Raw genomic sequence first — 12,259 nt, forward strand, 5'->3', positions numbered from 1 at the left:
TTAACCTTTTAAAAAGAATTAAAATTGATCATCAATTTTGGAGAGAAAATAATTTTTCTTTAATGAAAATACTAATTAAAATGTTAAATTTTTAAATAAGGCAACAATTAACATATATTTCATGCTAATTTTTTTAAAAAAATTATGAACTTTTTATATATTTTTTACTTTTAATTTTAATTTTTTTATAAATTTTAAATTATTTATTGGCATTAAATATAAAACAAATGATATTAGGTTAATATGACGTGCACATGAATGATCATGCGAATTGTCAAGCCAACAATGTTAAAAAATTAATTTTTTATTTATTATTTCCATTAAAAGATTAATTTTAAAAAAATAAACGAATTTAATTAAAAGATAAATATTAAATTAATAAAATATATAAATATCAAAACTAAATTTGTCAGAATGGGTTGAAATGGTGGGTGGGCATGAAAAGCAAATACCAAACCCAATAATAATTACAGCAACACAAGAAGGGGCAGGGTGGGGACTGCTCTTAATTGTCTTCAGCCTTACTATCAACATCAGCAATCAATACACCACCACTCGTGTGTTTCGATGATATGATAACTTGGCAGTTGGCATTTATCTTGGAAGAAAAGCTGGTTGACCCCTTTAGGCTTCTTAAAAAGAATATTGTAAATAAAATATTATTTAAGGATAACCTTTTTATTATCAAAAAAATTGTGTAGTTCTTTTTTTTTTCCAAAAATGAAATTTGAATTAAACTACCTTAATTTTCTAAATAATAAAAAAGTTAGCCTACTTCTCTATATAATTTTTAAATTTATTATATTTTATAAAAGAAATATAAAGATGAGTAATTATTTTATTGTTATTGTCTATTAAAGGTGGGTTTGGATGGGTGATAGGGTACGGTGCGTTTAACTTATTTTTTGTCTCACGCTACAATATCGTTACAGTATCTAATCTCACTGCCACTGTTATTTTTACACTAATCATAGGTAAACATACCATCCATCTAAACTTACCTTAAAATGAATAAATTCATTGCACTAAAATTGGCATTGTATTCGAATTGAGATGTAAAATTAGTATAAAGCTTAAAAAGGGTATCTAACTTCATGAGTCAAATTGAAGATTGTGACTAAAATTGTAGCTCTACGTGGGTGGATATTATCCGTAATCTTTTATAGATTTATGACGTGGTCAATTCCTGTCATGCATAACTAACTTGAGCTTATCAATGTTGAAGATGTCCAAACAATTACAATAGTTCATCATAGAACCGGAAATATTGCAACAATGCGGAGCACAGAAATGCGATAGTTGAAGCTCCCGATTCATCAAGACTACCTGTGAATAATTCCCCAACAATGCGTCATGAAGTTGAAATTCAAGAACCCCACATAGACATACCATCAACGTCTCAGAGGATATGATAGTGTGCGAGTTGAGTATCAATCTAAATGTACCTTTGGATGATCTATACGAGCCTATCACAGCATCGATATCTAGCACCATTCAGTATTCTGTATTCGACCATACTCGTTGAATGGTGATTCCTAATAATATGTATTAATATAGTGCACCTAATCTATATTTGGACGAGCACATGCAACTTTTTACTAAATTCATACGGGTATTATCTTCGTACATATATCATTACTAATCCCGATACATAATTTCTTATTTCATTTACAAGTTCTATAATCAATCAACTTTTACATTTTGCACGATGTATTATTTCATAATAGTCAATATTCACATGACTTTTCAATTCAATCCATTTTAAGCCACATGCCAAATTCACTAAATTCTACTTATAACTAAACATATAGATGAAACCAAATACAATTCACACATAATATAAAACAAGATGGTAACTTCTATATGAACTTACCTGTTTAAAATTTGAAAAGAGGATACTTTAGGGACTATTTTGTAATTTTAGTTTTTTCCCGATTAACTTCACTTCGATCCATTCTTGATCTATACAGTTATTTTATATCGTCAATGAATTCCAAATATTTCCATACTATGCTATGATATGCATGATCTTATAGAAATTTATTTTTTGATTTCCCTCAAAATTTACATTTTATTCAATTCAGTCCCTGAACTCAGGATAAGCATAACTTCCAGTTCCTAGCTTCGGATTAAAATCCGATTTCATATATTTTCATTAAGGACCTTATACTTTCTATTTCTAACATAATTTCATGACAAGTTTTACATTTATTCAATTTGATTCCTAATGTAACAAAGTTAACAATAAGCGAAATTAACTTTACAATCTAATCCTTTTCATATTCTAAGCTTAAAATCTATCAATTTCAAGCGTAATTCTTCAAGAATCAAAATGATAAATTTCTAAGTTACCATGACCTAGCTAAATTAAGTTCTCATTACCTCAAATCTATAAAAATTACAAGAAAAGGACTTGAAATCACTTACTAATTGATGGCCAAATATGGAAGCTTCAAAAATGGTTTCTTCTTTAGGTTTTCTATGCTTGTACGGTTAAGAGAAGTGAATAAGATGGTAACACTCCACTATCTTTTGTCTTTTACACCTTAATTAATCCTTAATTGCTTAACTTAGTTAATTTAATCATCTTTTAATTAACTTAATCCATCTTTAATCAAGTTTAATGGAATCTTTCATCATCATCCACCAATTCCTATAGCAAAATGGTTTAATTGTCATTTTAAACTTTTGGCTAATTTCTATTTAACTCCCTAAGCTTTTGGCCAAATTAAAACCTATAGTAATTGAACTTTTACAATTTAGCCCCTGGGCCTTAATTAACTATTTAATTGACAAAATTGCTCAACCAATCTTTAATATATTTTTATATTAATATTTACGAACTCAATTTATGAAAATGGGGTCCCGAAATCATATTTTTTGATACCACTAAAAATCAGGTCGTTACATAAGCGGTGTTGCGAAAGGTGGTGATGAAAATAGTAACAAATATGATAAATAATTTTAAAGCTAAAAATAGTTACCACTTTCTCCAACTAGTCGCAAGTGCATAAGATTGATGTCAAGTAATAAATTAACACAAAATGATTTTGTTGAAAAAAAGTATTCTGAAGATCGAACCCATAAAGAGATTTGTAACTCGAAATATAAAACTTACTTAACTAATTAAGCTAACTAAATATTAAATTTATATATTAACTAACTACCTACAAAAATAATAAAAGAGTAATACTAAAACTAATCTAACTACTAACACCGTAAAAATACTTTTGCAAGTAATTGCTAAAATAAATTGCAAAGAAGTAGTGGTTAAAAACTCTTTAGTTAATGGAGTTCAATAACCTATTTCAGTTGCCAATGGATCTAACGGCCACAAGTAAGATGGTTATCAAGGTAAAGGTATTTTGAGTTGGTGTATGACTTACAGGCGTCTAGAAAATTCCTAAGTTGGTGTATAGCTTATAGAAATTAGCTAAACTGTCAATCCCCCACTATCCAGTGAAGTGCTTGATTAGGGTTTTATGGCTTATTTGATTAAAATAATTAATAATATTATTAGGTTTGAATTTTTTATATTTTTAATAGAATAAATTTAGTGTTAATTGTAACTTTATTTAATTTTGTGTTTAATTTGTCAAATACAATCTAATGAATGTGATTTAATTTAGGTATTAGGATTGATTTGATGAATTAAACACTAAAAAGTTAACATTTTTATCTTCAAGTCTCAAAATTCTAGGAAAATGTCAACGACTGCTATCTTATTTATCAAAGACGTTATAAAGAATTAATTGGTGAGTTAGATATTTGGAATCAAAAAATCGTTAATTTAAAATTTTGAATTAGTCGATTTATTAGATTTTTGTTTTGAGTAATTAAATAAAAAAATAGTTAAGAGACTAAAATAGAATCAAGTCAATAATATAGTGATCATTCTTATATTTTTCCCATTAATTATTATATGTATATTAAAATTTCAAATATTATTAATAATTAGACTTGTTCATGGCCAAGCCATACGGCCCAAAGGTTCGTTCGAAAACTGGGAGAGTTTGAACAAAAATATAAGCTCGAAAAATGGGCTTAGGCAAAAAAATAAGGCCCGTTTAAAAGACAGACTGGGCCTTGAGTAAGGTTTTTTGGCTCGGGCCTGGCCCGACCCGAATTTAAAAAAATGTTAATTTCTCACTATTTTGTTGCTGTTTTTCCCACTGTTTTGTTGTCATTTCACTATTTTGTTGTTATTGTTTGAATATTGTATAACTCTTATTTTATTGTTAATTTTGCTACTATTTTAGAGGCATTTGTATATTAAGTTGCACATATCTTAGTTATATAAGTATAAAGACTTTTTTAAATTTATTTTCAATTTGTTGAGAAATATTTTTTTAGTGTTTTTGATGTAATATATTTTTAAAATTTTTATATATAAAAAAATAATATAAAACTTTTTTATACTGATCGAGCCCGAGTTTAATATCTATAATCCGAGCCAAGTTTGGGCAAAAAGTTGGGCCCATTTTTTGGGTTGAATCGGGCCTAGACCTATCAAACGAGCTTAAAATTTTATTAGGATCTAGTTCAATCCATGAACAGGCCTACTAATAATGATATATTAAACACTATTATTTTACTAAATTAAGGATATTTTATATTCATTATATAAAATTAAAAATAAATTATCATACAAAATTATTAGTGAATGTTAATTATAATGTTTGATATGTTAAACATTATAATGTAATTATAATTTAGTAAAATAACATTTTTTAATATAGATAAATCTCAAAACTACAAATGAACTTTGGTTTAACATGCAATATTATAGATGAACTTTAATTCTGTGTAATTTTATACATGACATTTTAATTTGATTCAAATTTCACAAATTACTAATATTATTATTGATATAACACCATTTTTTTTACATATTATATACACAAATAATTATACTTTTCTAATATAAGAATAAGTTAATGTATTGTAACACCCTATTACACCAACATCACATCATCACACATTACACCACGTCTCATTCGTATACAAACATCATCATATTTAAACAATTATAGGAGTTTTACGTCCAAAATACCCTAGGTGATGTTAAAAATTACTAAACATACATTAAATGACCTTATAACGAGTTAGAAGCATGCTTTAAGACCACTTATGTAAAAGCTCATTTTTTAGTGGTGTTGGAAACAGTGGTTTTGGGGCCACCAAATTTAAGGAGTAAGTTTGTAAATATTATTATTTAATATTTACGATTCAAATATGATTTTTAAAAAGTTTTTGATTGATAATTTATGTTTTATAAACGGTTTATTAAGTTCAAGTGGTGCTAGAAAATGAGGTATCGGAATCTCGTTTCTATAAACTGAGCTGTAAATATTTTTATAAATATTTATGGAGTGTCATTAAGGTTGTATTAAATTTTTGTTAAGAAATTTTAACGTTTCGATAGTTAATTTATTAAAAAGGACTAAATCGTAAAAGATGTAAAATTTGATCACTATATAATTTGAGTGATTAAATAGCTTATTGAATAAAGGAAAAGAGACTTAAATGGTAATTAAACCATTCAAGGAGTGATTAAATAGCTTATTTGAACATCCATTTTACAACGCTCCCCCTTGGATGTCCATCAATGAAAGTGTGCCTCGTTAAAACCTCATTAGGAAAAATCTTGTGGGATAAAAACCTAATGAAGGAAAAAGAGTACACAATCTCCTATTACAAGTTGTCTCATTAAAAACCTTTACTAGAAAAACCCAGTGGGACAAAACCTTGGTTAAAGGAAAAGAGAGCAATATGTATTTGACACAACCTAATGACAACATCACATTACATTTTTGAGTCGATGCATTTCAATGTCTATGTGTTGGAGAATAACTAAATCTTGCTAACAAGCTTATAGCGAAAGCTATATCAGGTCTTGTGTTGTTTGCAAGATGCATCAATGCCCTTATGGCATTTAGATATGGTACTTCAGGGTCAAAAAACTCTTCATCATTCTCACAAAGACAAAATTGATCTTTATTCACATCTAACGATCATACAACCATCAGGGTACTCAATGGATGTTCTTTACCCATGTAAAATTTCTTTAAGATCTTTTTCTTATAAGTTGACTGATGAACATAAATTCCATCTTTTAAATGTTCAATCTGCAAGATAAGACAAAACTTTGTTTTTCCAAGATCTTTCATCTCAAATTCTTTTTTTAAATAATTTAACGCATTTTGAAGCTCTTTAGGAGTTCCAATAATATTTAGATCATCAACATAAATAGAAATTATCACAAAATCCGATCCAGACCTTTTATAAAAACACATGAACAAATTTGATCATTTTATAACCTTCTTTTAATAAATATTCATTAAGATGATTGTACCACATACATCCAGATTGTTTTAATCTATATAATTTTTTCTTTAATCTAATTACCTGAGAAACTCTATATCTTTCTGGATTTTAAATCCTTCAAGGATTTTCATATAAATTTCACTATCAATTGTACCATACAAATAGGTTGTAACAACATACATTAGATGCATGTCAAGTTTTTCACATACTTCCTGACTAATAAGGTATCTAAACGTGATTGCATCCACCACAGGAGAATATATCTCTTCATAATCAATGTAGGGCCTTTGCAAAAATAGATTTAAACTCAGAATCCTTATTTTCTTTTGCTATTTCAATAGCAACATTAAAAGTAAAATTATTATCAGCAACTATATTTTTCTGGTTCCATCATTTTCTTGAAGTAACATAACATATCGAGATCTCTTTGTTTTCACCATTTTCAGGTACTTGAACCTCTTCAGGGGTTATTATTTACATCTTTGGCCTCTTCTTGGGCACTTGCCTCCACAATATGGCTATTTTGAATGTTTTCTCATTTTCTTTTACAAGGATTTTTATATTTGGAACTGATTGGTCTTCCACGCTTCAAGTGTGGATTACTTTCTTTTACACTAACATTTGGCCCTATTGGAACATCAATTTGTATTAAAGTATTTTTAGCTGGTATGTGAGATTTTGTAATTCTCTTTAGGTCAATAAATGAATCTGGCAGTTTATTTGTAAAATAAATTATCTATTGAACTTCTAGTTCACATTATTTTTACGATGATCTTAGATAATGATAATTCATTCCAAGTATTTTATTCATCTAGCTTTATTCTCTCCCTCTAGTGTTGGGAAAAATTATCTTATAATAATTGACAAGTTATGTCATAACTAAATCTCCAATTAATATCGCAAAGATATTTTATTAATAGAAGGAGATTTATATCAATATACATTCCCAACCTCCTATGTGGACTCACTCATCATTGTGTGTTGTGGTGGAACAATTGGAACATATACCGCATATCCAAAAAATTCTAAGATGGAAATTATTTGGCTCCTAGCCAAAAGTCAATTGTAATGGGAAGTATTTATTATAAACTATTAGTCTGATACACACAAGTGTTGTTGCATGCAAAATAACACATCCCCAAGCTGTAACAGGGAGTTTTGTTCTCATAAGTAATGACCTAGCTATTAGTTGGAGGCGTTTAATAAATGATTTAGCTAAACAATTTTGTGTGTAAAAATAAGCTACAGGATGTTCAATTTTTATCCCAATTGAAATACAATAATCATTAAAAACCTGGGATGTAAACTCACCAGCATTAGCAAAATGAATTGTCTTAATTGTATAATCTGAAATTAATTATTTAAACAAGTAACCTCACAAACGACAAGTTGCAAGTTGATATCGCATATGTAATTATTTTGCAGATTCATCTACCAAAATCATATAATATCAAAATCATCCACATGGTGGATGAATGGACCCATATTCATTTCAAAAATGCTAGACATTAAATCTAAACGTTAGCTAGTGAGTTTCTAATAATCAATTTTCATTGAGAACAAGCAACATAGGATAATTCTTTTAAATTAAAGAATCTTTTGGTTTTTTAATGAAAATCCATATGAATTCTCAATTAATTTTTGCATCATATATGATCTTAGATGGCTTAACTGGTCATGCCAAAGAGTAAAAGTATGTGGTTCTACAAACATCTAGTTTGTAGTAACATGTGTCTTACTTTCACTAATATGTGTATAATCTAAATCTGATGAAAAAGCAGGTAGTCTTTCTAATACATATTTCTTTTCACATTCAATATATAGATATTCAATATTTTTTCTCATTTATAGTCTCGATATGATATCCATTTCAGTGAATATCTATAAAGCTAAATTTATTTGAGACTTAGATGAAAACAATGCATCATCTATAATATATTTTACCCTTGAAATAATATTATCATAGTTCTTCTAGAGCCTTATATTACTTTGGTGTTTACCTAATATGATATTAAATGAGAAAAATCTTTTACCTTTAAATATAGAATATGTAGTAGCAAAATCTACGTGACATATGTCTTTATTCTTAGGTTTAACGAAAAAACAAAAAATTTTCATATTTTTCCTTAAAAAAGAAAACATTGTTTAAAAAATATTGCAAATAGTCATAAGAATATATATATAAAACTATTTCTTATGAAGGAAAATTAAAAACATACAAATGAGCTATATCATTAAGACTTTTAAAAGCATCATCCTTGTATGCATGGTTAGCTTAATACAAATTTTCATCTTTTGTCAAAAAATTATCTTCCATTTTATTATTTTGGATAACGAAATTTGTCTCAATATTGTGTCCCTTCTTCTTCTTTTTTAATAGATGCTTGGATAATTTTTTACTAGATGCTTAAATGTACGACATGTATGTGATCAATGATTTTCATACCACATCGGTATCTTGAATTTTCGATAACCTTCAAATATTTTGATCACCATTTTCTTGTTCTTTATTATTATTCTTTTTCTAGTGGTTAGAAGTACCATTATTAGAACCACCATGATACCAATTATTAGTATGTCTCCAACCACATCCTCAATTATAACGACAACCACAATTTCTATGTTTTCATTTTTCATAATTGTTATGTACAACATTCAACTTCAGGGAATGGAGCAGAACTAATGGGAAAAATTTCATCTTTTTTCATCAGTAACTTATTGTTTTTCTTTAGCCACTAAAAGGTATGAGATCGTTTCAAAATACTTTTTAAAGTCTTTTTCACAATATTGCTACTGCAAGAGCACATTAGATATTTCAATCATATAAGTGTAATGTATTCCTTCAACATATATCTTCTTAATCTAAGAAATAATATTATATTTTACAAACTTTTGCATCACAAGGAGGTAAAATATTAGCTCTTAAAGAGCTTTTTACAGTTTGATGTCATATTAGCTCTTCAAGAGCATGTAATCATTTTTTTATATAACATTAATGAACGCTTAATTTATTTTAAATAATATACACTTTTTCACTTCTTTTCAACATGAATGATAAAAAATTTTGATCTTTAAAAAATTTATTTATTCATATAAAATAAAATGAATAGGTATAAATAAAAACATATATTAAACATAACAAATAATAAATTTATAAAAATAAAATGAATAGGTATAAATAAAACATATATTAAGCATAACAAACTTATAAATTCATGTTATTAATAAATCGCTATGGTTAGATAATATTTTTTTATATACCATAACGCAGCAAAATATAAAATATTATAATGTCATATTAAAGTAACTTTACAGCTATAAAGGTTTAAACATAAACATTTTCTAACCAAAGTTCATTTCAAATTTTATAATAATCATGAAACTATCCAGACAGAGTGAATATCCAAAGTTCATGACAAGTACTTTTACTCTCATTCTGCAATAATCATATATCTTAATCAAAATTAAAATTAAATCAATCACTTTTATTAAAAATGAACCAAATAAAAAATAAAAATATTTATCTCCACATAAAAATCTCAATAACTAAATACATGAAAGATTTTATAAATCATAGAGATACAAATAGAGAATTATATAAATTGAATTTTCTTTTTAATAAAAATCAAATCAAATTTCAAAAGAAGTTGATTAGACTGACTTATGTTACCATGGATGAGACGTAGTGATTATAAGCATCATTTGTAATGAAGAGAAAGTGATTATCCCAAGTAAATATCAAATAGCCATGATTCTAATGATTTTTAAACCAAACAATTAAATTTCAATGCTTGAATCCCAACAAAATTTTGACACCAACTAAAAACATATTATTCTTGAATAAAATCGTGCTAATAATGTATTATAAAATTAAAAAAAAGAATACAAAGATTAAAAGAAAAAGAAAGACAAAGAAATAAAAGGATGATTCAACTTTCACTTGGGATATCAAAAAGTTTATACATGCCCTCTATTTATAGGGCCTCAATCACCATAGGTTACAAACATATAATTAAGGTACCCTATAAATTTTTAGGGATTACAAGAGCAACAAGAAAATGAATTCTTAGGGTTATGGGAGTTATATCGACATCCATTTTACAACAATGCTTTATATATTATGTGTCCAATGGTCCCCTATTTATTAAATGCTTCCCGAAGTGGAAAAATCCAAATTTCCAAAAAAAAATTTAAAACTTTGAGAATTGTAATACCCAATTTTAGCCCGGACTCACATATGGAAACATAATTTTTGAGGATATGCAATCTTAGATATGATATGCAATCTAAGATATGATATATGCAATCTTAGATAGGATATGCAATCTTAGAGATGATATATAATCTTAGATATGATATGCAATCTTAGAATATATGATTTTGTAATCTTAGAGATTTAATTTGTAGATACCCTTTAATCTCAGCCGTTGATGTAATTGATCTGTACCGTTGGATTTGGGGAGGCTCAACTATAAATAGAGGCCTCTCCCTTCATTAAAAAAAAAGAAGGAGAAAAGGGGAAGAGGAATAAAAAAGAGAACGATTGACAGTTTTTTTAAAGGTGGCTTACTATTTTTTTGTTTCGATTATTTTTTTACTTATTTATGATTTTAAAAAAGTGGAGAAGGTGATACCATTGCGAATTTTATTTAGCCCCTCCTCCTTTTAATGTTTTTGTAATTAAGTTTTTTTATTTTTCTTAATTTACCCTTTTATTTATTTTTATTTCAATTGGGTCTAAGTTGAACGGCGTCGTTTTAGAGGAGAAGGGAAAATTTCCCTTCCAGCCCCTCTATGTAATTCGCGCGTTCAAATTAATCCTTTTACTTTTATTTTTTGCGGATTTACCCCAGTTTTTTTATTGCAATTCAATTTAGTTTTTCTTTTCTTTTTTTTGTTCTTTTCATTTATTTTATTAATTAATAACGTAATCATTTTTTTATTTTTATTTTTTTAAAATCTATACATGTATATTTTATGCACATATTTTTAACTTATATTTTTCTCACATTTATATATGCATATATATATGTATATTTATTTTTTAAAAAATTAATTTTGATAATGTACTCATTATTTAATTTTTTTATCTATGTATATTCCTCTTATATGTACATGTATATATATTTTTTAAAACGAATATTTTCCTATATTTGTTAATGAATATTTTCATATTTATATGTATATATTTACGTTTTTTTAATGATTAAATACTCACTTTTTCTTTTTTAAAATATACCAATTTTTTATTATTTTATATATGTACGTATAATTATATTTTTTCTTTATTTGCATAAGTATATTATGTATTGTATTTATATATAAATTCTATAACCCAAAATTTTATTTGTAAATTATATGTATATTTTTAATCTTCATAATTTTCATGTGTATATTATACGTCTTTTGATCATTATTTATTTGTTTGCTATCCCATCCATTGTATAATTGTGTTTACATTTAATATTTTGCATGTCATGGATTACCTTTTTTTTATTATTTCGTTTATTCATTTGCTTATATTATTTTTATGTCGATGATGTATTTATTATTGTTATTATTATAGCATTTGTATGTATAAAATCACGTTACATCATTTTTTTACTCAAATTTAAAGATAGAAATTTTTTAAAATTGAGATAATGTTCGTATTTAGGATTTTCAAGAGAATTGAGCCCTAACGTATTGGGTTCCGATTTTCTTAGTTAAATCCGACAATCGAGCATTTCTCTTCAATCAAAAAAATAAAAACTCATTATTAGGAATTCAACACGTTGTGTCCTAACGTATTGGATGTGACGCATTGATTTCTCGAAATGAAGATTTTTTTTAAAAAATCATGAAGGAAATATTCCGAGTTTGAGATTCTAAAGGAATTGTGCCCTAACGTATTGGGTGTGATTTCTTAAATCTTGGATAAGTGGATGTTCTT

This window comes from Gossypium hirsutum, chromosome D08 (genome assembly GCF_007990345.1).
Source record: "Gossypium hirsutum isolate 1008001.06 chromosome D08, Gossypium_hirsutum_v2.1, whole genome shotgun sequence".
In the NCBI taxonomy this organism is placed as follows: domain Eukaryota; kingdom Viridiplantae; phylum Streptophyta; class Magnoliopsida; order Malvales; family Malvaceae; genus Gossypium; species Gossypium hirsutum.